The sequence below is a fragment of the Hyaena hyaena genome, unplaced genomic scaffold (assembly GCF_003009895.1).
Source record: "Hyaena hyaena isolate Hyena2069 unplaced genomic scaffold, ASM300989v1 scaffold_273, whole genome shotgun sequence".
NCBI lineage: Eukaryota > Metazoa > Chordata > Mammalia > Carnivora > Hyaenidae > Hyaena > Hyaena hyaena.
The window spans coordinates 857,183-884,702 of record NW_024080904.1 but is presented as its reverse complement, the minus strand read 5'-3'; the positions used below and the strand labels follow the sequence as shown (position 1 = coordinate 884,702).

Here is a 27,520-nt window from a genome sequence, read left to right as displayed (position 1 = left end):
AGGTTTCCTCTGGCACATCCATTAGGTGTACTCCAAGGCAGCTATCAGAAATGATGTTTACAGGGGCACCTGGGTGGCTCAATTGGTTGAGTGTCTGACTTCGGCTCAGGTCATGATCTCACGGTTTGTGGGTTCGAGCCCCACATTGGGCTCTGTGTTGACAGCTAGCTCAGAGCCTGGAGCCTGCTTCAGACTCTGTATCTCCCCCTCTCTCTGACCTTCCCCTGCTCACAATGTCTCTTTCTCTTTCTCTCTCTCTCTCTCAGAAATAAATTTTAAAAACATTAAAAAAAAGAAATGATATTTATAAAGAGTGTGTAATAACATGGAACATGCTTAGGGTTCAGTGGGGAGCAAAATCATATGGATAGATGATTATAGTCTTATAAAAATAAAAACACTATGTTTGGTTAAAAACACAAAAAACAAAGCAAAACCAATGCATTGGTTGAATGCATCAATCAATATTTATGTTTGTGTGGACTCTTAAATATATATTTATTAAAACTTTCTATTTTGCTTTTTTAATGACTGGGGATTTCTTTCCTAGACAGGGAAATGAATAAATAACACAAATTTAAAACTATTATTTATTTACTGTGTCATTTTGGGCACATTTGTTAATTTCCCTGAGCCCTGGTTTTCTTCTCTCTAAAAGAGGGCCAGGAGCTTTGCTTCCCACCCAGGCTGTTTTGAGATTGTGTTCATCACGCGCTCAGCATGAAAGCTAAACCCACAGCAGTGACTGTCACTGTCCTTGGTCATTGGTGATCAGTTCCCAGCTTACCTGTTCAGTGCAGGTGCAGATCAAAGAACAGGACACATTTAATGTGGGAGGGATGGAAGCTAGAGACAGGAAATCATTGCTTAGAAATCCTGAACTCTGAATTAATTTTGCTCCAAACTGGCTGTGTGACCTTGGTAATAAGTCTCTGTGTCCAGGCTTTGGTTTTCCCAAATGTTGAAGAGGAACACAGCCTCCAAGGTCAACAGAGCTTCCTGCCACACGCCTAAAAGATAATATCTCAACTCCCCTGGAATTCCCAGTGTAAATGCTTTCACAGTCTTAAAAATTCTCTCAGCCTAATATCATAACCTCTTTCAAATGTCCCTCGCTCTCTGCTGAGTGTTGACCTAAGAATAAAGGTCCAACCCTGTTAAGGTCTCTCGTACTTGCTTCGAACGAGCTATTAGACCTCTCCACTCCTCTGACCACAGAACTATTCTGGAATTTCTTAGATTGTGTCAACTCTTAGAAGAAAAATACCAAGTATCATTTTGATATGTTAGGATTTAGGGTGTGGTGGGCCCCTCATCTGTGCTTGGCAAGAACACCTCTCTGTGCTCTTGTAATCCAGTTCTTAACATCAAGAGTCTTGTTTCACACCGCCTCCCCTTCCCATTCAGTGAGGCTGCAGGTGGGATTGGATGGTCTCTGAAGAGACTGTGACCCCCTCCCCCAAGTCCCCTCCTCCTCCTGGGACTGCAGCAGTTTCTGTGGGCGAAGGAAGGTTGGTTGGTTTGTTTTTCCTGAACACATAGCTCTGTCTCAGAAGCAGCTCCTCTCTCTGTCCCCTCAGTTGATCTGCGGGCTCAGAGAAGCCAGGCCAGTCAGCTCCACTCTATGTGGAAAGTCTAAGTAATTTTAATGGCATAAAATCCAGAGAATAGTTCTCCAGCTCCTGTAAGAGGCAACATTAACAGGGCATAATTTAAAGGGGAGAACATGAACACGGCAGACTGAAAGACAGAAAGAGAGGAATGGGAGCAACCAACTTTCAGGATTTCTTAAAAAGTCCTGAGTCAGTAGCCCACTTGTCTCTTGAAAGCCCAACTCCTCCTCAGGATGGCGACTTGCTTCAATAGCTTTACTATCTTCTAGGCACTATGTTGAGCTCTTGACTGTACATTGCCTCATTCCCCCCTCAACTAAATGTCGGCTCTCTGTTTCAGATTCTGTGTCTCCCTCTCTCTCTGACTCTCCCCTGCTCACATTCTGTCTCTCTTTCTCTCTCTCTCTCTCTCTCTCTCTCTCAGAAATAAATAAAACATTTAAAAGATTAAAAAATAAAATAAAATAGAAAAATAAGTGTCAGCTCTAAGCGAATGAGGGGAGGGGGGTTTATGTGGTTTTTCACTGTTCTATCCCCATTGTCTAGAACAATGCCAAGACCCCTTGTATGTGCTCATTAAATCTTTGTCGCTATAATGAACAGCCACTCTCTGAGGTCACCAGGATTACGACCTCCATTTCACAGAAGAATAAACTACAGTTCTTGATGGTTGTTACTAGCCCTGGGTCACACAGCTGGTTAGGGAGTAGATCCAGACTTTAGGCCTGTCTCACCCTTAAAGCCTGCCTGATCTCAGACCCCATGCCCATGGGAGATGCCCACCCCTCTCCACTTCCCTATTCAAGACTCCAGAACCACCTCCTTCTGGAAGTCTTTCTCAATTACTTTCTTGATCACCTTCAGCAATGGCATAACCCATAGCCTCCCTGTTCTTTATCAAGTCCAAATCCACCTTCCCCCAAAGGCCCCTTATTATCTACCCTGAGCTCTGCCTGACTGAGTACTTGAATTATACCTTGAATTGTTAACATTTACTAAGTGTATGCCTCTAACAAATTATAAGTGTTTCAAGGAAGTCTCTGTTTCTGATTCATTTTGTAATTTGCCGGAATGCCTGACTCATAATGGGTTTTTAATCAGTATATGTCTAATATGTCGGTTAAGCCTCTGACTCTAGATTTTGGCTCAGGTCATGATCTCATGGTTTATGGGATCCAGTCCTCACTGGGCTCCTTGTTGACCATGTGGGGCCAGTTTGGGATTCTCTTTCCTCTCTCTCTGCTCTTCCCCTGGCTCACACACATGTGAGCATGCTCACTCTCTCTCTCTCTCTGAATAAATAAATAAAAGTTAAAAAATAATAAGGTAACTTTCCTTTAACAATATAATTCCACTTGAAGAAACTTAAAAATACTCAAATGGTGCAGAAATACATGCATGGAGCTGAATATTGTAGCATCCTTTATAGCAGTTAAAATAATACAATAACTTAAAGGGCCACGGTTGCTCAGTGGTTAGACTTGTGTTACGGAATATTAATCAGCTGTGAAAAAGAATATTGTAGATTTGTGTGAACTGACATGGGGCCATCTTTAAAATTCTGTAGTAAGCAGAAAAAGCAAATTTCAGAAAAACTATACAGTGAGATCCCATTTGACTTAAAATTTACCTATGTAAATGCACGTCAACAGTTCTGGAAGTATGCATGTCAAATTGCCAAGCAGTGGGCACTTTTTTTTGGGGGGGGGGTTAATTTAAGTTTCGTGAATGAAGAAGATTTCTACCTCTCTACTCAGAAAATACTTCTCCAGAAAATAATGTGGGTGATTTAAAAGAAATGATGCGCAGGCCATGAAGACTGAAAGGATGCTACAGGGACAGAGGTGGCCCAGAAAGGGGCTTCTGGTCCTTGAGTATTTCTGGTCCTGCCCCAGATTGGTGAGGTTTTTTGTACAGATTCCTCACTGACACATCCTAACAAAGCCTGGCAGGTAAACATTAGCAATGCCACTTTGTAGATAAGGACACTGAAGCCCACATTCTAAATGTCAGGCTGCCTTCTTCAGGAGCACAACACTAAGCCCCGCTGGGGGTTCGGCAGCTGGGAAGCTCTCCCCGCCGCTCATCTCCCGCCACTGCTTCTCACACTGAAGGTTTTCACCTCCACCTGCCACGTGTTCTTTGGAAAACAGGGGCTTTGCATTTTCTTTATCCCGGGATCTGGGGTGACCACTCTTCCCCAATGCTGTATTCACTCCTCGATTGTCAAAATCAGCACGTACAAGGCTTCTCTTGACTCCTTAGTCGTGATAGGGAGTTTTCCTGGGAATCTCGCGTCCTGGTTTTGGAAGAATGGTGCGATCTGCATTTCCCCTCCCCTCCTGTCCCTTCCCCTTCACTCTCCTCCCCTTCTCTTTTCTTTTCTTCTTTGCCATCTGCATGGTTTGAGAAGATGCGAGGAGCAGGAAGAATGGTAGGAAGCTGTCCTGTGATCCCGATCAGGTTGGGCAGGGCCATTGCCGACTTTCACCCCCAGGGAAGGTGACTGCTTCAGACACCTGGCTGGACTGCACGGAGCAAGGGGCCATCTACAAAGGGGCCAGAGGGTGGGAATCAAGGATTCAAACTGGAATCCTTATGTTTCAGACTCTCAGCAGAGGTGACTTAATCCAACTTCTGACCCATGGGAGGGAGCTCTCTGGAGCATCCCCACAGAGCAGCCACCGGCCACTATTCCAGTGCCGGGGAGCTCACCACCTCACAAAGGAGCACATGCCGTAGTCAAGTAGTCCTCAGTAAGAACACACATTTTCTGCTGCTGCCCAGACCTGCCTCCCTGAAACTCAACCCATGGGATAAGGAACAGGATTCTTCAGCAAAAGGCCTGGTAGCTCTGCCCTTGACTCCTGTAAGAGTTGGGATGAGTTGCCCAAGGTACTCAGAATCCTTAGTATCTAATCCCTCATTTCACAAATGGAAAAGATGAGGTCTAGTGAGTGGATGTCTTGTTAAATTCCAAGTGTCTTAATCCTCAGAGCAAAGAAGATACCCATGGTTATTTTCTCAATATATAAAAAAAAAAAAAAAAAAAAAGATGAGGAACCATCCCATTAACCATTAGCCCCATTTACAGAAATCCCGGACACTTCTTGTGAAGTAGACTTTGCTGACAGGTACAGCCCCTGCTGAAATGCCACCACTGCCACCATCATCATCATCACCACGGAATCGTGATTATGCAGACGTGTCTAAGATGTGCCAGGCATGCTGCTAAGCGTTCCACATTCATAGCTACTTTGTAAGAATCTTGTGGGAGGGGTGAGGAACCTCCCAGTGAGAGGAAGAATGCCCACCTAACGTGACAGTTATCTTTCCAAGGGCTTTTTAACGAAGCAGAAGATGAACCTCTTCCTGCCAGATCTCATCAACGGGGGCTTGCAGTCGCAGAGCAATAGAAAAGCCAGGCTGCTTTCCCTATGCCTGAAAGGAAATGCAGATGGACTTGTGTGCACGCAAACCCACACGTGCTCACACAGGCTCCAGGATTCGCAGATAAAGGGAGCTCGGGCTGGCTCCAGGAGCTGCCTTCTCATTTGGAATCATCTACAGTCTCTGAACACTGCTTTCAGTTTCTCCAATCAACCCAAACCTGGCTCTGCTTCTGCTGCCTTTTTTTTTTTTTTTTTTTTTTGGTACCTACTATCTGCCATGATTAACGATTGAGGAAGACCATGCTTCCTGATATCTAGCTTGGATCATGAGTACCTCTCCTTCCCTGAATTCCCTTCTGTTCTCCCACTTTAGCCTGGAAATAAGGTCCCTTATGATTAAGTCCCATTCCTTCTTCCAAAACTTACTTCCTCCATTCTTTGTCATGTTCCATCCAACGTGGTCTTCTGACCTTTACACCCCGGCTGAAATGCCATCCCCTTGTCCATCACCAAGGCTCACCTTCAATACCACAAGGTCCATGAAACTGGCAAGGATATTCTTAGGACTCCTGCTATAAATGATCTCTCTCTCATCAGGGATCTTAGGATTGTTTTCAAGAATTGCTTTAAAACACACATTGATCCCAACAACGGATTCAGGTGCCTGAGTCTTCACCCCCCACCCCCACTCTGCGATGCAAGAGATTTCTTTTTGGTGCAGGTTTCTCTCTACCACATCCTATAGCCTTGGCTGCTTCGTGTGCTCCCACAGGGCCTCTGCCCCTTCCATCTTCTTTTTGTTCCCTGCCTTAGTATCATCAGGTCCCATTTCAACCTTTGCCATCATAAAACAAGTGTAGGTAATCTGACATTGCTACTGTTTTTCACTGGTGTTGTAAGAAATGTTTCACCAACTCTCTTAATAATACACCCAGTCATACTGATAATAATAAGCTGAATAAGGCATTTGATTATTGGCCTACAGGTATTATCCTAAGGGCTTTATGTGCATGGACTGACTTAAATATTTCACAGAACCAATGAGCTGCATATTTCTTTTTGTATTCCCACTTTATGGATGAGGAAACCGAGGCTTGGAGAAGTTAGCTCACCCATGCAAAGTCACCCAAAGTAACAGAGCTAGGATTTGAACCCAGATGTGGCTTGCTCCTAAATCTGAGATCTCAATCAAAGAATAGTCCTGTGATATCTAGGTAGTTACATGCACTTTCCTGGGGGAGGGAGAGAGCCAAAGGGCTATTATTTAGAAATAAAAGCAAACACAGAATTTGAGAGAAGAGAACAGAGAGAAAAGAGAAGGCAATCTGAGCAGGGAGATCAAAACCAATGAATTGTGGTTTACAAGGTTTGGGTATACTAATTAATTGGAATAGAGCAAAGAGGTCAGCCCGAAGTCTACCCTTGAGCAGGCTGAACAGGGATACCTCAGAAGCTCATTTTCAATGTGGAGAGTTCCAAAAACCTTGAACATGTACTGAGCAGCATGGAGGCGAGGGGTGTGGTGCCTGCCTCCTTCCATCTGAACCTCTGCTTTCCTTGGGCGAGGTTGCCACAGCCTCCCTCATCAGGACCACTCCCTGGGGTGCACACTCCAAGGATGAGTTGCTACTCTTCAAGGAGGTATTTCAGGTGTAGATCCTTCCATGTGTCCCTGTCATGTGGTCATACAGCAAACACGTAGAGCTGCCTTAAGCTTTCACAATCATGGGGCTTCTTCTTGTTTTTATATTCATTGTTACTAACAGGAAGCTAATGGGTTTTGTTTTTCTGGCTTCCTCTGGTGTTCACATTCCTTCTTCAGCCAGCTCCAGGAACTCACTTGTGTAACAACATACTCATGGGTATTCATAAAGCACAGTGCTTTGGATTGATTGGCTCTGTCTATTAGAATTGTCTTGGCCACAGTGAATATATAGTTACAACAGAAGTCTGTACCAGATAATCCTCCCTTTGACACCTGCGGGCTCCCCAGAACAGTCCCTGGGCTCTATTAGGTTCTAACCCCTCCTCTACCCAGGTGCTATCTCCTCTCTGACCGTAAACATCTCAGGGTGGGGGGCTTGTTTCGCACGTAGCTCCAATTCCAGAACTATGTCCACAGCAGATGCCGAGAGAGTGTTCTTGGAATAAGTGAGGGAGTGATGGAAAGCATCTCTGTACTGCCCTACTGCTACATAAAACTGGATGTCACAGCCGACAGACCCCTACGGTGTGTCTTCCTTCCCCGCACACCCCTACCAATCTAGCTTTGGACACACCCCTCTCCACATACCCTTTCATGCTTGTGCAACAATCCACCGAATCGCCTTCCTGCTTCCCATGACACTCCACAGCTCCCTTAGTTTCCCTCCTCACTGCATCTTGGTCTCCCCACTGCATCTCCCTTCCAGGTCATGCTGAAACAGCTACCATTCACAGAGCACCTGCATTGTGGCAGGTGCTTTGTATGCAGAGTCCCCATGGATCTTCACAACAGCCCACTAAATAGGTCTCTCACTCCCTATGTTACAGATGAGAACATGAGGGTCAGGGAGGGGGACTTTCCACACCCATGAACAACAGCTGAAGTGCCAGCACCACGGTGGATGCCACCGAAGCCCAGCGGTATAGCCACACACTGTACTGTACCTTCGTACAGAAACATGGATTCACTTTTCCCAAGAGTCAAGGAAAACTTCACATAGCAATCTGAATAGTAACAGGGAATCACACACCCCTGAACTCATATCTGCTCCCAACATCTTCATCTGCCTCTTCCAACCTACAACACTTCCCCGGCTTCTGCAGCAGGTACTCCAGCCTCCTGCACGCAACGTCAAAAGCCGGGCACCACAGCAGGGGCATGCCAGGTGTGACACAAATCATACCCCAGAGAATGGGAAGATGAGGAATCAAGAAAGGAAAAAGAAAAACACATTCAAAGAGCTGTTAGAATCATCTTACTGAAAGAGACTGTGGAAATGCCAAGGAGGGTGTTGGAAAAGGTAAAGAAACCAACATTGACTGTCAGCCTGACAGTCATCAGATGCATTAATAAAAGAGTAGTTGCTTGGAATTGCATTCAAGGTGAAGATTGCTTTGGGTAGTAATCACATTTTAACGATATTTATTCTTCTGATCCATGAGCATGGGATGTTTTTGCATTTCTTTGTGTCTTCTTCAATTTCCTTCATAAGCTTTCTATAGTTTTTATCATATAGATCTCCTATATCTTTGGTTAGGTTTATTCCTAGGTATTTTATGGTTTTCTGTGCCATTGTGAATAGGATCAGTTTCTTGATTTCTCTCTCTGTTGCTTCATTATTGGTGTATTAAAATACAACTGATTTCTGTATATTGATTTTGTACCCTGCAACTTTGCCGAATTCATGGATCAGTTCTAGTAGGCTTCAGGTGGAGTCTGTCGGGTTTTCTCTGTAGAGTGTCATGTCGTCTGTGAAAAGTGAAAGTTTGACTTCTTCTCTGCTAATTCTGATGCCTTTTATTTCCTTTTGTTGTCTGACGGCTGATGCTAGGACTTCCAGCACTATGTTAAACAACAGTGGTGAAAGTGGACATCCCTGTCATGTTCCTGATTTCAGTGGGAAGAATCTCAGTTTTTCCCATGTAGGATGATGCCAGCTGAGGGCTTCTCATAAATGGCTCTTATGATATTTAAGTAAATTCCTTCTATCCCGAATTTCTTGAGGGTTTTTATTAAGAAGGGATGCTGTATTTTGTCAAATGCTTTTTCTGCATCTATCGACAGGATCATATGGTTTTTATCTTTTCTTCTGTTAATGTGACGTATCATATTGACTGATTTGTGAATACTGAACCAGCCCTGTAACCTAGGAATGAATCCCATTTGATCATGGATAATTCTTTTAATGTGCTGTTGAATTCGTTTTGTAAGTATCTTGTTGAGGATTTTTGCATCCATATTCATCAACGATATTGGCCTGTAGTTCTCTTTTTTTGCTGGGTCTCTGTCTGGCCTGGGAATCAAAGTGATGCTGGCTTCATAGAATGAGTCCGGAAGTTTTCCTTTGATTTCTATTTTTTGGAATAGCTTGAGAAGAATGGGTATTAACTCTGTTTTAAATGTCTAGTAGAATTCCCCAGAGAAGTCATCTGGCCCAAGGCTCTTATTTGTTGGAGATTTTTGATAACTGATTCAATTTCTTCACTAGTTATGGGTCTATTCAGATTTTTCTCTCTTCCCGTGTGAATTTTGGTAGTGAGTATGTGTTTGGAATTTGTCCATTTCTTCTAAGTTGTCTAGTTTGTTGGCATACAATTTTTCATAGTATTCCCTGATAATTGCTTGTATTTCGGAGGGACTGGTTGTAATAAGTCCATTTTCTTCTCAAAGCTAGAACAAACTATCCTAAAATTTGTACAGAACCACAAAAGACGCTGAATAGCCAAAATAATATTGAAAAAGAAAACCAAAACAGGAAGCATCACAATCCCAGACTTCAGACTCTACTACAAAGCTGTAATCATCAAGACAGTATGGTGTTGGCACAAAAACAGACACATAGACCAATGGAATAGAATAGAAAACTCAGAACTGGACCCACAAATGTATGGCCAACTAATCTTTGACAAAGTGGGAAAGAATATCCAATGGAAAAAAGACAGCCTCTTCAACAGATGGTTCTGGGAGAATTGGACAGCAACATGCAAAAGAATGAAACTAGATCATTTTCTCACACCATACACAAAAATAAACTCAAAATAGATAAAGGACCTGAATGTTAGACAGGAAACCATCAAAACCCTAGAATAGAAAGCAGGAAACAATCTCCTTGACCTCAACCACAGCAACTTGTTACTTGACACATCCCCAAAGACAAGGGAATCAAGAGCAAAAATAAATTATTGGGACCTAATCAAGATAAAAAGCTTCTTCACGGCAAAGAAAACAATCAATAAAACTAATAGGCAACTGACGGAATGGGAAAAGATAGTTGCAAATAACATATCAGATAAAGGGCTAGTCTCCAAAATCTATAAGGAACTCACCAAACTCCACACCCGAAAAACAAATAATCCAGTGAAGAATTGGGCAGAAGACATGAACAGACACTTCTCCAAAGAGGACATTTAGATGGTCAGCAGACACATGCAACGATGCTCAGTGTCACTCATCATCAGAGAAATACAAATCAAAGCCACACTGAGATACCACCTCATGCTGGTCAGAGTGACTAAAATGAGCAAATCAGAGGACTCTAGATGCTGTCAAGGATGTGGAGAAATGGGCACCCTCCTACACTGCTGGTGGGAATGTAAACTGGTTCAGCCCCTTTGAAAAACAGTATGGAGGCTCCTCAAAAAATTAAAAATAGAACTCCCCTATGACCCAGCAATAGCACTGCTAGGAATTTACCCGAGGGCTACAGGAGTGCTGTTGCATAGGGGCATATGTACCCCAATGTTCATAGCAGCACTCTCAACAATAGCCAAAACATGGAAAAAGCCTAAGTGTCCATCAACTGACAAATGGATCAAGAAGATGTGATTTATCTATATTATGAAATACTACATGGCAATGAGAAAGTTATGCTGAGCGAAATAAGTCAGGCAGAGAAGGACAGCTAGCATATGTTTGCATGTGTAGGTGGATTAGGAAGAACTTAACGGAGGACCATGGGGGAGAAGAATGGGAAAAATAGTTGGGGAGAGGGAGGGAGGCAAACCATGAGAGGCTCTTGAATGCCGAGAACAAACTGAGGGCTGATGGGAGTCGGGGAGAGGGCAAGGGGGGTGATGGGCATGGAGGAGGGCATTTGTTGGGATGAGCACGGGGTGTTATATGGAAACCAACTTGACAATAAACTATTTTAAATGAATGAGTGAGTGAATGAATGAATGAATGAACGAACAAACAAACAAACGAATGAATGAATGAATGAATGTACACATGGATAAAAAAGAGTAGAGAGAGAGAGAATCCCAAGCAGGCTCTGCACCGTCAGCATGGAACCTGATGTGGGGCACAAATTCACAAACTGGGAGATCATGATCTGGGCCAAAACCAAGAGTCAGGTGCTTACCTGACTGAGCCCAGGTGCCCCAATTGCCAGTTCTTTGTTTTTTTTCCCCTTAGTTTTATTTATTTTGGGGGGAGAGTGGGGGAGGGAGAGAAAGAGGTCGGGGGTGGGGGGAATAGGAAGTGACAGAGAGACAGAGAAAGGGAGAGAATCCCAAGCAGGCTCTGCACCATCAGCATGGAACCCAAAGCGGGGCTTGAACTCACAACCATGAGATCATGACCTGAGCCAAAACCAAGAGTCTGGTGCTTAACTGACTGAGCCACCTAGACAACCCTACAGTAACCATTTTAAAGCACCTATTATATCCTATAGACTTCTCATATCTTCTTTATCATCCTCACAAGAAGCAAGGAGTCAGAGTTCTTATCTATTTTGTAAATGAAGAAACTGAGGCACAGAGGGGTGGAATAAATTACCTATGGGCACACAGCCACATCAAGTGTCAGAACTAAAATTTGAATCCAAGTCTGTCTGGGTCCAAAGGCTGTACTCTTACTGCTACACATGCTGCCTGCATTTCTGTCATTTCAGAGCTTCCTTCATTGCCCAGTTGGATCTGCCTTGTCATTGCATCTACAGGTAAGTGGACATGTAGAGCCTCAGCACTGGGAAGGACCTGGAAACCACTTGGAAACCAGGATGCTTGGTAGGGGAAAAGAAGGCTTTATGTAGATGGAATCTGAGCTTGGCTGGAAGGGCCGGTAGGGTTTAATGCATGGACACTGGGAAGGCATTCTCAAGAGAAAGGTCTGACAAGCCCGGGCTCAGATATGTGCAAATGGCATATACACCAGCGAAAAGAGAAAGCTGCTGGCCAGTGTGGCTGCAGGGTTAAGCTGCCGGAAGGAGACATGACCATAATCCTGTTAGGCTGAGTTAGAATTCCTGACTTTAGCAGACTGTTTGCTTTGAATCAAGGGTGTGGACCCTGCAGAGCTGACTCTGCAGGAAGTAAACCCCAAGGAGAGGCACTGAGACTATTTTGGGGGGACCTTGAAGAGGCAAGTCTAGGGGCGCCTGGGTGGCTCAGTTGGTTAAGTGTCCGACTTCGGCTCAGGTCATGATCTCATGGTTCGTGGGTTTGAGCCCCACGTTGGGCTCTGTGCTGACAGCTAGCTCAGAGCCTGGAGCCTGTTACAGACTTTGTATCTCCCTCTCTCTCTGACCCTCCCCTGCTCATGTTGTCTTTTTCTCTCTCTCTCAGAAATAAATAAAACATTAATTTTTTTTTAAAAGAAGACAAGTCTACTCACACCAACCACTAGACTTCATTGATCCTCAGACATTGCCTCTGTGCATAGTCTTGGGGTGCTCTGTAAGGACCTCTCCCGAACTCCTGGAAATAAAGTCCACGGTGCCTTCCGGAGAGAAATGGCACTTGTTCCCCACTGTCTAATCTGAACAGCCCTTTGCTGACTAATTGAATTACTCTGGCCCACAAACTGATAGACAGCTGCTAAAAATGGTTATTGCATTATTAATTCGCTCCAGCAATTTCACATTAAACCTATACTGTTAATAATTTTTCCCCTTCTATTTCTTCCCTCTTAATTAGACTATTTAAAACTTAGAAGGAATAGTCTTCCCATGCTAAATGGAGGCATCGGGCAAATTACATTTTTGATTGAATACTTCTCTGATAGGCTAGCAAATGAGACTGTTGAGTTGTTAATTATTGTCAGAGTTCCACACGATGCCTGCTAATGAGGCAGTCAATCTTAGCTGTCAGTCCCTGAATATTAATGGAAGCCAATGGGATGTACTGGGAATGATGCTTGCTGGAGGTCCGGGTGTCCAGTTCACTGACTATACATGCAAGGTTGGTGATTTCCTGTTGGTAGAGCTAATGGGAATTTGTGATGAGTGCACAAAGAGTTAGGCAGTGAACACAGAGGTGAGGACAGCCCTGAACAGCTTCATGGCACCAAGTAGGTATGGGATGGCCTACCTGGTTGACTTTCAGCACTTATTGCTGCTAGCTGGCTCTGGAGAGCCTATGGACAAGGCTGTATGGTGTTCTGGAGAGCTTCCAGGCATGAGGAATGGGCTGTTAGGCAGCTGGGAGGAGGTATACAACTTAAGACTGCTGATTGGGGTTCAGAATGACCCAGCGTCAGGCTCCCATGCTGACTGATGTCTTAGGATTTAGTTCTGACATTAGCACCATAATGCGGTGGGTCAAGCAAGAGAGGGGTCAGGATTCAAGCAGCAAGATCCAGAGTGACAAAGAGGAGATGTCATCCAAAAATAGGCATCACAGAACCCTTTACTTAGTTGGGACAAAGCGAAAAACTCAGTAGAAGGGCAGAGAAGGGAGAAATTGGATTTGATTCAATAAATATTTACTGAACACTTTGTATGCATGATAAAGACTTGAGCTCCCTGTGCAAACTCCCAGGGCAGACATTTTTGGAGAATCGTTCTTGACTTTTACTTCTATTTCACAACTGCCCAATCCTCCCTCCCCTCCACTAGACTGTTCCCTAACGCTCTGACTCTCCTTCACCAATCCTTCTGGGAATTCATTTTCTTCTCCACTCTCATTTCTCATTTCCCTAGTTGGCTGCTCACTGGGTTACTACCCCAGTATAATAATTACTGGGTGTTCACCCTCCCACCCTTCCCTGCTGTGACCTCTTTGACTTCATCCCTACCAGTACCTGCAATTTACTCTGTTCCTCAAACACACCAGCCAGGCCCCCTGCTTCCTCTCTGAGCTTTTGTTTCAGCATCTCTAAAACAGGGCATCGACCTGCTGTGACATATCTGTTCACACATGCTGATTTCCAACTCCCTGAGCTGTATCATTCCAACTGATATTTAATCTTTACTCGTGGGTCCATCTGCCTATCCCTCTGATCCTATTCATTGTATGATGATATCAATATGGGGAGGCTGGTCTGGCAAGGCTACAACATCCTGGTAACAGGTGGGGAGTTGAACCCTAAAATAGAGACTTTCCTTCCATCTCATGGGAAAGGCATGATGACAGATTCTTACCCTGGGATGGACAGTGGGCAAATGAGCTTGTAAATTCACATAGGTTTTAAGGCTGACTTCTAGGTTTTACTTTGCAACTTTGTGGGGGGATACAATGAACAGAAAGAAAAAGAAGAAAATTTAACTTTTGAAGATATAATCTCACCATGCTGCTAACTGAACAATGGATGTTGCCAATGCTATTGACAGCTTACAAGTACAAGAAGCTGTTTTAGGTGTCCGGGATACCAGGGATAAAACAAACAAACGAACAAAAACAGGCAAGACCTCTGCCCACCAGGAACTTATATTCTAGTTTTGGAGGCAATAATCCAGCAAGTAAATCAATACATACATTCATACAAATACACACACACACACACACACACATACACACGCACACAAAACAATTTCATTTTTTTAAAAAATTTTTTAATGTTTTATTTATTTCTAGGAGAGAGAGAGAGACAGCGTGAGGAGGGGAGAGTCAGAGAGAGAGGGAGTCACAGACTGAAACAGGCTCCAGGCTCCGAGCTGGCAGTCAGCACAGAGCCCGACACGGGGCTTGAACCCACGAACCGCGAGATCATGACCTAAGCGAAAGTCGGACGCTTAATCGACTAAGCCATCCAGGCGCCCTGACACAAAACAATTTCAGATACTGTTGAGGAATATAAAGACCACTTCTCAGCATAAGGAGACACACAGTGAGGGTAGGGCGGGCATATATGGGGCTGGGCAACGTCAGGGAAAAATTAAGAGAGGGAGTTGAGCCAAGATCTTCATAAAGAAAAGCCAGGTAAAGGAGGATGACCCAGGAAGTGCATTCCAGGCAGAGCTAAGAGTGGATGCAAAGGGCCTGAGGAGAAACTGAGTTTGGCATGTTGCAGGAACAGAAATAACAGTGGTTTGGTTGAACCCTAGTAATAAAGGGTGGGAATAGGGTGCATATGAGTTTAGAGAGGAGGGACCTTATAGGTCATGCTGATAAGCTTGGATTTGACATCAAGGACAATGGGAAGCTGTTGCATGATTTAAGCAGTAGAATGACACCACTGAGTCAAGATTCCCACTGAGCACTTCTTATAGGTGAAACCCAGTGGGAGGCAGTGTATGTACAACAGTAAATAGATACAGTCACTGCCTTCTGGAGTTCAGTCTAATGGTGGAGACAGACATAGAGCCAAGGAACTTACAGGACGTAAGGACAAAGAGACTGGGTGGATCCCAAAGGCTGCTCTTTCCTTCTAGAGTAATAGACATTTTAGTTTGGTTTGTAGGTCCTTGAAATTATTTTCACATTTCCCAACCTTTCTCTAAGCTGGTGTGGCCGTGAGATGACTCTGTGGCTCATGACATATACTCAGAGGTGAATTATAGCAGCTCTAGGGGTCCTCCTTGGGAGACAGCTGGTTTTAGGTTCTGTCACTCTTCCCTGGGCCTCATCCTACTGCTATAGGGATGTGGAGGAGGTGCACAGGACTACCTCAGTGCACACCAAGGAGAGCTAGACCTCAGGGAGGGAGGGACAGGAAGCTGGTGGGAGTCTGCATCTCTAAACACTCGTGCAGTGAGAGCTTCCATTCCAGACCTGGATTCCCACCTCTGAACTTTCACCCAAGAGGCAGATACACATCCACCTCACGGAGAAGCATGGGTGGGCTGCTGTTCATGCAGACCGACTGAATGCTAAGAGTAACCTGTGCTAATAAAGGGTAGAGGGAATTGTTATGGGCATGCAAGAGATAAGGAGCAGGAGCGAACTCTACCTCCTCTGAAACAAATTGCCTACACTTCCTCTGAGCTTCCGTTCTAGTGTGTTCTCGTGACCCAACCCCCTCTCCTCCCAGCTAATGCTGCAAGGTTGGGTAAGGCTGGCCGTGAGACCTCAGGGTGGTTTTGTTCCTGCTTCCTTGGGTCCCCTCTGCCTGCCTCCCCTCCAGCATGCAGCACAGGATCCAGAGTGAAGGTCGGAGTGAGCAGTCCCTTCCCACAGAGAAGTCCGGCGAGTCTGGCTCATGCTCGTGAGGCAGGCAGGCCAAGACAAGTTGAGATTTGAAATGGGAGCACTTTAGCGATTAAATCAGGCATTTATTTCACTAGGAAAGAGAGGAACTGAATGAAAACAGGACCTAATAAACGGGAGATGGCAACCCCTTTGAAGCTATTACTTATTCACAAAAATCATTCCTGAATTTTTGAATTTTTTTAATGTTTTATTTATTTATTTCTGAGAGAGAGAGAGAGAAAAAGAGAGAGAGAGAGAGACAGCATGAGCATGGGAGGGTCAGAGAGAGAAGGAGATATGGAATCAGAAGCAGGCTCCAGGCTCTGAGCTAGCTGTGAGCACAGAGCCTGATGCAGGGCTTGAACCACGAACCGTGAGATCATGACCTGAGCCGAAGTCAGATGCTTATCCACCTGAGCCACCCAGGCACCTCATTCCTGAATTTTATTAAGAAAAAAAAAAAGGGCTCAGGAAAATTCAGCATTGACTAAAAAACCGCCATGTAGACACAATAGGTGGAACATACCAGTTATGCTGGAATCCACATGCATCTGTACAAAATGTTTGGCGAGGCAAAAAAATAATACTGAGGACAAACATTATGGATGGTTTCTTTGTTCTAGACTGTGCCAACTTCTAGTTAAACAATGTCTTCAGGCAGACGTCACAGTCAAAGATTTTTAACGGTGGGTACATGGAGGGCACCACCAATCAGCCAACCTGAATATGGTGGATCCAGGAGTCCTCTGTTGTGTCAACCATTAGTCCTTCATTTTCCGGATCAAAGGGACATCTGGAGAATCTTAGCAGAGACGCTGAGGTGGTCAGAGGTAATTGGGGTAATTTAATAACTGGGCAAAATGCACGTCAATATTTTAGCAGCCACCACAGTGTCCTATTGTATACCTGCTAAATATTAGCCCCGTGTTCATAAATGAGACGCTATTGCTCCAAAGTAGCTGGAGGCCTTGGATCAAAGTAGCCCCATTTCCTTTGTCAACAGCCACAGAGGTGCTAATATTCTGCAAGTTTTCTTCCAAGCCCCATAAAGGGCCCTAGAGTACCCAGCAAGAGCAGTGCCAGCTGCAGCTAATGCACACAAAACACTCTGCAATTAACAGAGTTGAGTGGGCCATCAAGACAGCCTTATGAGGGAGGCAATACCCCCAAGTAAGCGTCAGGGCGTAATGAAGTTAGTCAGGCTGGTAAACACCTAAGCGATGGCCTTGTAAAAAAAAAAAAAAATCACTTTTGAACTCAACTAGCCCCACAGGCTGAGGCATGGTGCAGACAGACGATGGCTGTTGCATTATTTCCTGCTAACATTTATAGGCACTTCCGTGCACGGTGGTGTTTGGACAAATAGGTTTAATCTGCCAGAGTCAGGATGTTATGCATGCACAATCTAGCTCTTAGTGTGTTTGAACTGTGCAAACTTGGAAGTTACTAAAATTCTCTGAGCTTTTATTTTGCTGGTCTGTAAAAAGGTTAGGGGTTTTCCCCTGCTATGTTCCTGTTATGAATAATTACAAAAGGTGCCAATGGACAGCGGTTCCCTTAACAATCTTGATTTCTGTGCCAGTTGAATATATACCTGTACATCTCACATTTTAAAAAAAAAATTAGCGTTTATTTATATTTGAGAGAGAAACAGAGATAGAGAGAGACAGTATAAGCGGGGAAGGGCAGAGAGAGAGAGGAAAACAGAATCTGAAGCAATCTCCAGGCTGTGAGCTGTCAGCACTGAGCCCAACGTGGTGCTCAAACCCATGAGCCATGAGATCATGACTGAGTCAAAGTCGGACGCTTAAATGACTGAGCCATGCAGGCACCCCTACATCTCACATTTTAAATAAAACAAGATGGGCTGGACTACATTCCCAGAAGTGCATCTCATTGTTTAATGAATGCTTTGGGAGATTAAGGCCAAAAGAACCCAGTATTCAAGAGCATGGGTTATAAAGTTTTCTATACTTGAATTTGAAATGTATCCCTGCTATTTGACAATAGCTGTGTGATCTTGGGCAAGTAACCTAACCTCTCTGACCCTCATTTGTCTTCATCTTTAACATAGGAATAATACTACCAAGCCAAGAAGACTGTTGTGAGAAGTAAATGATGTTATGTGTAGGCCTACCACACAGAAGACACTCAGCAAATATGAGCTTTTGAAGAGATTTCCATTATTCCAGAAGCATATTCCTTTTTGGGTCACAACTGGACTTGGGGTGAACTGGGAAAAAATAAGACTTCCACACACACAGTATATTGCTGTTTGGCAGAACAGGATTCAAATTCCATTTCTACTCTTTGCTGGCTCTGTGACAGAGACAATCTGTGCTACCTCTCTGTTTCAGTCTTTTATCTGTGAGATAAGGAAGCAACTTGTCTCCTATGGAGGGGTTATACATGCTCGGTCTTATTGTTTCGAGAATTATTTAGCTTACATGTCTATTTAATACTTATTTCTGCTTACCATGTTCCTGGCACTAACCTCACACTTTATAATTATAACTCACTAAATTTAATCCTCATGTCAATTCTTTGAGGTAAGTACTATTCTTATCCCCATTTAACAGATGAGAAATTGAGTAAGATATTCAATAATCTGACCAAGGTCCTGTGGTTAGTAAATGGCAGCCCCACAATCTGATCCTAATATCTTCTGCCTTTGGGACTGGTGGTCTTAATCACTGTGCTGTGGGGCCACGGTCTTCACCACTGTCACAGGTACCACGGCAGGAACCGTATTTACCATGTGCTGATTCAGTACCAACCACTTTCCATGCACAGCCTCATTTTATTCTCACATCACCTGCGTGGATATTGTCGGTGACTTGCTCAAGGCCACTCACTTATTAGCAAGTGCCAGTGCTTACACTAGATTTCGGACCCTGTGACCCTAAATCTCTGGCTCTTAGGCATTTTATTAGACTGTTGAAACTGGGAACACACCCAGCATGTCACCAGACATAACTGACATCCTCCAAAACCCCTTTCTCTCTTGTAGGAATTTTCAAGCTATAAAGGTTGCATTTTCTGACATTCCATGAGCACCTGAGTATCAATCTTTTCTTCCTGTCTAATTTGAAGGGGTGAATCTGGTGGTTTCAGATAACAAATGAACCCATACACATCTCCACCTTGCTCTCATTTAGCATAGCTCTGCCCAATGCCTGGCACCTTGTTTATGTCTTTGGAAGAAGAAAAATCAGCAAAGGTGGGTGGCAGAGGCCTGCCTACCTCCTCAGGGGCTGGACAAATCAATAGATGAGAAAACACACTCTTTAGACTTTAGGGACCTTGTATCTAAAAGAAGGCACGAAGAACCCATCACTGTTTGGATTGTGTGTGTCGGATTTCTAATTTGGTTTAATTTTATAAATAAAGGCCTAGTATCTCACAGGAGAACACTGGGCTCAGCCAATTCTAAGACAGTAACCTTGCTTTTCCTCTCTATCTATCTTCCACATGGAGCCAGAGGAATGGTCCTAGAATGGAAATCCAGGAATTGTTTCTCCTCCTTAAAATCCTTACATGGCTTCCTGTTGCCTCAGGAGAAAAGTATGTAAATTCCTGAATGTAATTTCCGACACTTTTCATAGTCGGTCCCAGAGCAACCCCTCCCTTCTCGTTTGCTTCCTCCCATCTTCCTTCACTCCTCCCATCAGTCTTCACTCCTGTTATCAAAACCAGCGTGCATCTACCTGAAGGCACTAGGTACTGTTTTCATCGGTCTCCTTTGCCTTCAGATTTCAGCTGGGACCCCCCTTTCCTCTGAGGAGCCAGCCAGGATAGTTTGAATCTGTCCATCCCCTAATCACTTACTTGCTGGCACTTATCTCTTACTGACCAGGGACTGGGTATAGTTTTCCACCACGTAGCTCAGAGTATGACACAGTGGGTGGGTCTTCCATAAATATTTCCTGGTTGAATAAATAAATGAACTTTCTCAGGATTAACAACTACCTTACTTTGCGTGGGTAGCAAAGAAGAAATATAGTCAAGGTTTAGGACAAGATAAAGATGCAAATGGAACTGAAATTTAAAAAAACGAATATTGGGGTGTCTGGAGGGCTCAATTGGTTAAGCATCCAACTCCTGATTTTGGCTCAAGTCATGATCTCATGGTTGTGGAATCGAGCCCCACATCATGCTCTGTGCTGAGTGTGGAGCCTGCCCCTCTTTGCCACTCACACATTGTTTTTCTCTCAAAAAAGAAAAAAAAATATATATATATATTTTCCTCTGATTCCTAGTTGATCTTGCACCACACTTAATTCATTTAAAAAAAATTTAATGTTTCTTTATTTTTGAGAGAGAGAGAGAACAGAGGAGGGGCAGAGAGAGAGAAGAAGACACAGAATCTAAAGCAGGTTCCAGGCCCTGAGCTGTCAGCACAGAGCCCAATACAGGGCTCAAACTCATGAACCAGGAGATCATGGCCTGAGCCGAAGACAGACACTTAACGGACTGAGCCACCCAGGTTCCCCAACACTTAATTCATTTTAGAAATAGCTGTTAGTTAAAAAATAATAGTTGTCAGTTTTTACTGAATTGTCAAGCAATGTGCTAGACTCACAGTCCAATGGGGCGGGATATACCAAAGTGAGGCTCAAAAGATACGTATTAGCTATTTGAGAACATCCTATACCAGGCTTTCACCCATCATTTGTAATTTTCTCTACAACCTACAAGATGGGCATTGAAATCATTTTTAAAGATAAGGACACTAAAGTTTAGAGAGGTTTAATAGGTCCTTTTCCTTTGTTCAATCATGCAATGGAGTATTAGAAATGAACTGGCACTAAATACCTGTGCTCTTTCTGCTATAACATCTCAATTCACACTCCACCGTGCTGTTAATATACTTGCCATCATCTTTATGCATATCACCTCATTTCAGTCTCACAAAGCTCTGCTTACAATGCAGACAAGGATGACCTTACAATCCTTAATTTACAGATAAAAAAACTGAGACCCCAAGAGACACCCCAAGGTGATAATCTCCCAGGTCATGCATTCAGGCAGATAGAAGCAGAACCCACTTTTCTTGGTGATGGGCCCTTCTCCTTGCCAATTTGCAAATACACTTGACCCTTGAGCAACACAAGAGGCTAGAGGTGCCCACCTGCTGTGGCATTGAAAATTGCATGTCATTTTTTTTTTTTACAAAGAGTTTATTGTCAAATTAGTTTCCACATAACACTCAGTGCTCATCCCCACGAGTGTCCTCCTCCGTGCCCATCCCCCCCTCCCCCCCACATCCATCAGTCCTCAGTTTTTGTCAGCATTCAAGAGTCTCTCATGGTTTGCCTCTCTCCCTTTCCCCCACCATTTCCGCCCTTCTTCCCCCCCTTGTTCCTCCGTCAAGTTCCTCCTAATCCTCCTATATGTGCAAACATATGATATTTGTCCTTCTCTGCCTGACTTATTTCGCTCAGCATAACACCCTCAAGGTCCATCCATGTTGCTACACATGGCCATTTTTGACTCCCCCAAAACTTAACTACTTGTAGCCTACTGTTGACCTTACCAATAACATAAACGGTCAGTTAACACATATTGTGTATGTTACACATATTCTATACTGTTTTCTTACAGTAAAGTAAGCTAGAGAAAAGCAAGTGTTATTAAGAGAGTCATAAGAGAAAATACATTTATGGTACCGCACTGTGTTTATCAAAAAAATCCACATAGGCTTTTCCCGTCTGCGCTCGCGGAGAAGCAGGCCTACCTCGGAGATCCTGCGGGTTCAGTTGCAGACCCCTGCAAGCAAAGCGAATGTCGCAGTAAAGTGAGTCAAAGTGAATCATTTGGCTTCCCAGTGCATGTGCGACTTCTGCATGCACCAGACTATAGGCTTTCGGAGAGATATCCCACCTCTAACTGTGGGGCTTTCCTTGGACTGGTGGCCTCGGTCTGGCACTGGACAGTGGAAGTTCCCTCCAGGTTAGGTGGTACCCCAGGGACGCGGTCGGCATCAGGAGGAACCAGTTCCCTGCCCTGAAGTGCCTTGGCTTGTGGGATTGCAAGTTGGGTGGCATCATTAAGAACGCACGGAGTGAGGGCGTGAGGCACGGGAGACGGCCCGCCTCCTCTGCGCCTGTGGCACAGGCTACTTCAAGGAACAAACCTAAAGTGCACATCGTGGAGAGTTCAAAACATCACTACGAGTAGAGAAATAAAACCAAAGTCACAAGAGAGACCAAGGGACACCCTTCAAAGAAGACTTCCTGAACGGCCAGGCCCTGGACAGTGTATGAGCCTCCTTTAATATTAATATAGCAGCACTCACACGGGCAGAACACATCACAAGCTTTTAAAACTAACGAGAAAGAAAGCTAGCCAAAATGACAAAACAGAAGAACTCTCCTCTAAAGAAATTCGAGGGAGAAATAACAGCTAGAGAACTGCTCAAAACCGATCTAAGCAACATAACTGAACAAGAATTTAGAATAATACTCATAAAATTACTCATTGGGCTTCAAAAGGGCTTGGATGACATCCGAGCCATTATTGTTGCAAATACTGATGAACTAAAAAATGCAACACAAAATAAAATGGAGGCGTTGGCTACTGCACGGATTGAAAAGGCAGAAAAAATACGTGAATTAGAAGATACAATTATAGAGAAAGAGGAAGCCGAGAAAAAGAGAGAGAAATTGGTCCAGGAACATGAAAGGAGAGTTCGAAAGCTGAGTGATACAATCAAACGGAAGAATATCCATATCATAGGAATTCCAGAAGGAGAGAGAGAGAAAGGAGCAGAAGGTGTACTTGAACAAATAATACCTGAGAACTTCCCCAACCTGGGAAAGGAAACAGATATTGAAATCCAAGAGGCACAGAGAACTCCCCACAGACGTAAACTGAATCGATCTGCACGACATACAGTGAAACTGGCAAAATACAAGAACAAAGAGAGAATTCTGAAAGCAGTTAGGGATAAAAGGGCCCCAACATACAAAGGGAGACATATCAGGGTAGTAGCAGACCTATCTACTGACACTTGGAAGGCCAGAAAGGAATGGCAGGAAATCTTCAGTGTGATGAACAGGAAAAATATACAGCCAAGAAGCCTTTATCCAGCAAGCCTATCATTCCGAATTGAAGGAGAGATCAAGGTTTATCCCAACAAAAAATGGAGGAATTCATCATCACTAAACCAGCCCTACAAGAGATCCTATGAGGGAAATGTTGCAAGGAACACAAAGTCCCAGAGACACCACTACAAGCATGAATCTAACAGAGAACACAATAACTCTAAACCTGTATTTTTCAATAATAACACTGAATGTAAATGGACTAAATGCTCCAATCAAAAGACAGAGTAGCAGAATGGATTAAAAAGATTAGATCCATCTATTTGCTGTTTACAAGAGACCCATTTTAGACCTGAGGACACATTCAGATTGAAAGTGAGGAGATGGGAAAACATCTATCATGCTACTGGACATCAAAAAGAAAGCTGGAGTAGCCATATTTATATCAGACAAACTGGACTTTATTTTTTATTTTAAAGGCAAAGAAGGGCATTATATAATAATTTCAGGGTCTATCCATCAGGAAGAGCTAACAAGTATAAATGTCTATGCACTGAATTCAGAAACACCCAAATACATAAGACAATCACAAACATCGATAAGAATGTGCTAATAGCCAAATATGGAAAGAGCTTAAGTGTCCAACTGATGAATGGATCAAGAAAATGCAGTTTATATATACAATGGAATACTACATGGCAATGAAAAAGAATGAAATCTGCCATTTGTAGCAACATGGATGGAACTCAAGGGTATTATCCTAAGTGAAATATGTCAGGCAGAGAAAGATACCATGTTTTCACTCATGTGGAACTGGAGAAACTTAACAGGACCATAGGGGAGGGGAAGGGGGAAAAACAGTTGGGGGAGAGGGAGGGAGGCAAACTATGAGAGACTCTTGAATACTGAGAACAAACTGAGGACTGGTGGGGGGAGGGGAAGGGGGCTGTTGGCATGGGGAAGGGCACTTGTTGGGATGAGCACTGGGTGTTATATGGAAACCAACTTGACAATAAACTATATTAAAAATAAAAAAAAAATCCACATAGAACTAAACATGGCAGTCTAAATGTGTGTTGTCAAAGACCAAATATACATCCTCCCAAATCCTGTCCTTTTAAACCCAAACATGTAACTCCTTTTGTCCACAAGAAACCCTGACGTTTCTTTCTCAGGGTAGATTGATGGGACTGCCCCAGAGCTGGATGGCTGCAGTTTTACAGGTTCCCAGGAGTCCTCAGCAAGCCCCCCTGTCCCCAAGCAGTGCTTACATTAAGTTTGCTTTCAGGCCTTTCTCCACTGCTCTCCATTCAGCTGATATATGAAGGGGCCCTGGAGACTCTGGCCAGCTCTTGGTCCCATTTGAGGACAGCACATTTGGCCCAAATCACAGCACATTATCTGGGTCTCAATATATTAACACAATATGGTTTTCTTCAGACTGATAGTGATTCATTACTTTAAGTACACAGGGGGAAAATTCCAGAGGAGAAGTGACCATCCCCGTGAGAGATTTCTTGCTATTAAAAAAAATAATAATAAAGACAGAGAAAAATATTCCCAGAAAGGGATTCTTTCTGCCTCTCATTGAGTCTCAAGGCCTTATTTTTCTTAATTCAACTCCACAAGCATTTACTTTCTTTATTGTTGCCCAGCTGCATTAAGATTTGAAGGAACACAGATAAATACGATTGAGACCCTTCCTCTTAGGGTACCCACTATATTAAAAGACAAAAGATGTAGGAAAAAAGAGCTCTAACTCAAAAAGACCGTGTAGTACAGTTAGGTAAAAAGATCAGGCTTTGCTGGCAGGCCTATCATGAGTTCAAATCCCAGTTTGCCGCTGAACTAGTATCATATCCTTGGGCCAGTGACTTAACTTCATACAGTCTTGATTTTTCTCATCTGGTATAATGAAGACAATGACAGTACCATCATCAAAGCCCTATTTAAAGATGATGTGAAATAGCATATGAAAAATTCTGTACTGGGGTGCCTGGATGGTTCAGTTGGTTAAGGGTCCAACTCTTGATTTCAATTCAGGTCCTGATCTCACAGTTCATGAGTTTGGTTCCCGGATCAGGTTCTGTGCTGATAGCACTAGCTTGCTTGGGATTCTCTCCACCCCCCCCCCCGGCCCCCGCTTCTTTTCCTCCCCAGCTCATGCTCGCTTGCTCTCTGTCTCTCAAAATAAATAAACATTAAATTCTGTACCATAGCTATCACATAGTAAATACTCAATAAACATGAGTTATATTTGTATTTTCCAACTTCTCTGGGCTTCCACAGGACCGCCACCCTCTCAAGGGCAGGGATTCCATGTCTTCCTTCTTTGTAACCCCCTCATTTCTCATAGCCAGCAAAAATCTCACCACACATTTGACTCTTAATAAGAAAAATAAGTTTATTTTAGATATAGAGACAGAAATGAAAGCATTCATTTCACTCTTTTCAAACTGACCTAGTTAAAAAAAAATTCTTTAGCGAAAGCCTACTGTATGTGGGCCCTATGCTGATTGCTGGAAAGAGACCGATAAAACGCCGTCCCTGCTCTCCTAAAGCTTAAGTCTCCAAGGTGCCATGGAGAAGGGAAGAAACAAGAAAAATCAGCATTTAGTCTTCCCCGTGATTCAAAAGGAAAATGACAGCACCTAGAAGGAAACTCAGGCTACTGGTCAGGGATCTAGAAGTTCTGGTTAGCATATTGCTTAGCATTGAATTTGACCCTTTTGTGCTCTTAAGACTTTGAGTTCCCTTTAATGGCAATTATGATAATCTGGGATACTGGGATTCTGGCTTGACTGTGTTTTTGGGACACCTTTTTTCCTAGAATAATTTAGATTTAGGGAAGAGTTGCAAAGTTAGTAGAGAACTTGGGTACACCCTTCACCCAGCTATCCTAATGCTAACATCTTACATAGCCGTATGTATCACAGTTAGGGTTCTCTGGAGAGACAGAACCAGTAGAATTATAAATTCTACATAAAGAAATGCATTATAAAGAACTGGCTCACTTGATTACAGAGGCTGGTGAGCCCAAGATCTGCAGAGCCAATGGCCCATTTTGAATTCCAAAGCAGGCAGGCGGTGTTAGAACCAGGAAAAGCCGGTGTCTCAGCTCAAGGGCTGTCAAGCAGGGAAATTTTCTCTTAACTCAGGGAAGGGTCAGCCTTTTGTTGGATTCAGTCCTTCACCAGATTGGATGAGGCCCACCCACTCTAGGAAAGGCAATCTGCTTTACTTAGTCTACTGATTTAAATGGTAATCTCATCCAGAAACACACTCAGAGAAACAGCCAGAATAATGTTTGACCAAATATCCAGGCACTCTCTGGCCCAATCAAATTGAGACATACACTTAGCCATTATGTTCCAAGGTACAGTTACCAAAACTAGGAAATTAACATTGAAACAATCCTATTAAACTGATGCCAATTGCCTTTTCTTTAGAATAGTCTCGATGCACACCAAATGACATCTGTACTTAGAGTGAGATGTTCAGCTACATACCATGAAGAAAGAAACAGAAAGAACACTGACCCAGTAGTCTAAATACTTGGATTCTAATCCTAGCTTTGCTATTAAAAGGCTCTAGGTCTTTGTGAAAATTGTTTCTTTCTGATACTTTATTTTCAAAAAATCTAACTAGATAAGTCAAAAAAATGTCCCTTCAATCTCGAAAAGCCTAGAGATTTAAGGAGAAGAATATCATAAGCAGTCACACATGCATGCACACACAGACCCAACCCCTCCTTACCCAGTGGAGGATGCCAACTTTAGAGTAAGAGCACTGCCCTTCAGAGCCTGGGCTCTCAGTGCTGGTAAGTTTAGTCTAAGCCTTAGCCATTCTCCAGTCACAGCTAACCACCCTCTCAGCTGACCTTGAACTCCCCTGAACTCATCCCTCTCCTCTCCCATGGCTGAGCCTCCTATCTGATCTGCCCCTCTGTTCTGACTCCTGGCCTTCCACCTTCCTGTTGGGGTCTGTGGTTTCCTGTCCTCTCTGCAAGTTTTCATGACTTGACCCTTTGCCCTGGACCTTTTGGGTACCAGACCTAGACGGCCCTCTGGGGATCAAGCTTCTGGCCCTGTGCTGCCTCTAGCTCAAACTGCTTATCTCATTATAATTTTTATTTTAGGACTATGTGCCTACAATGAATACCCTGCCTTTCTTGCACAAGCTGATTTACTGCTCAGATGCATGTGCATTCACACACATACACATACACTCCACCTGTCAGGGGCAGCTTGGGAGGGCTTCCTTCAGCTAACCTCCTGTCTATACTGAAGAAGCTAGCCAGAGTCAAGTGGCGTGACACTTAGAGATCATTTCTAGATGCCTCACAGAGTGAAGAAGATGGAAGAAGTGAATGGCCAAGTTTAGCACAACACAAAGCAAAGAGGCCCCGGGGAACAGC

At 43.7% G+C, this 27,520-nt stretch overlaps 1 protein-coding gene across 2 annotated transcripts in view; it reads right to left on the bottom strand.

Annotated features, from left to right (window-relative positions):
- Window positions 1–27,520, bottom strand: part of ASTN2 (astrotactin 2) — an 898,753-nt gene that overhangs the window by 407,333 nt on the left and 463,900 nt on the right. The gene's annotated exons all lie outside the window — the stretch shown is intronic.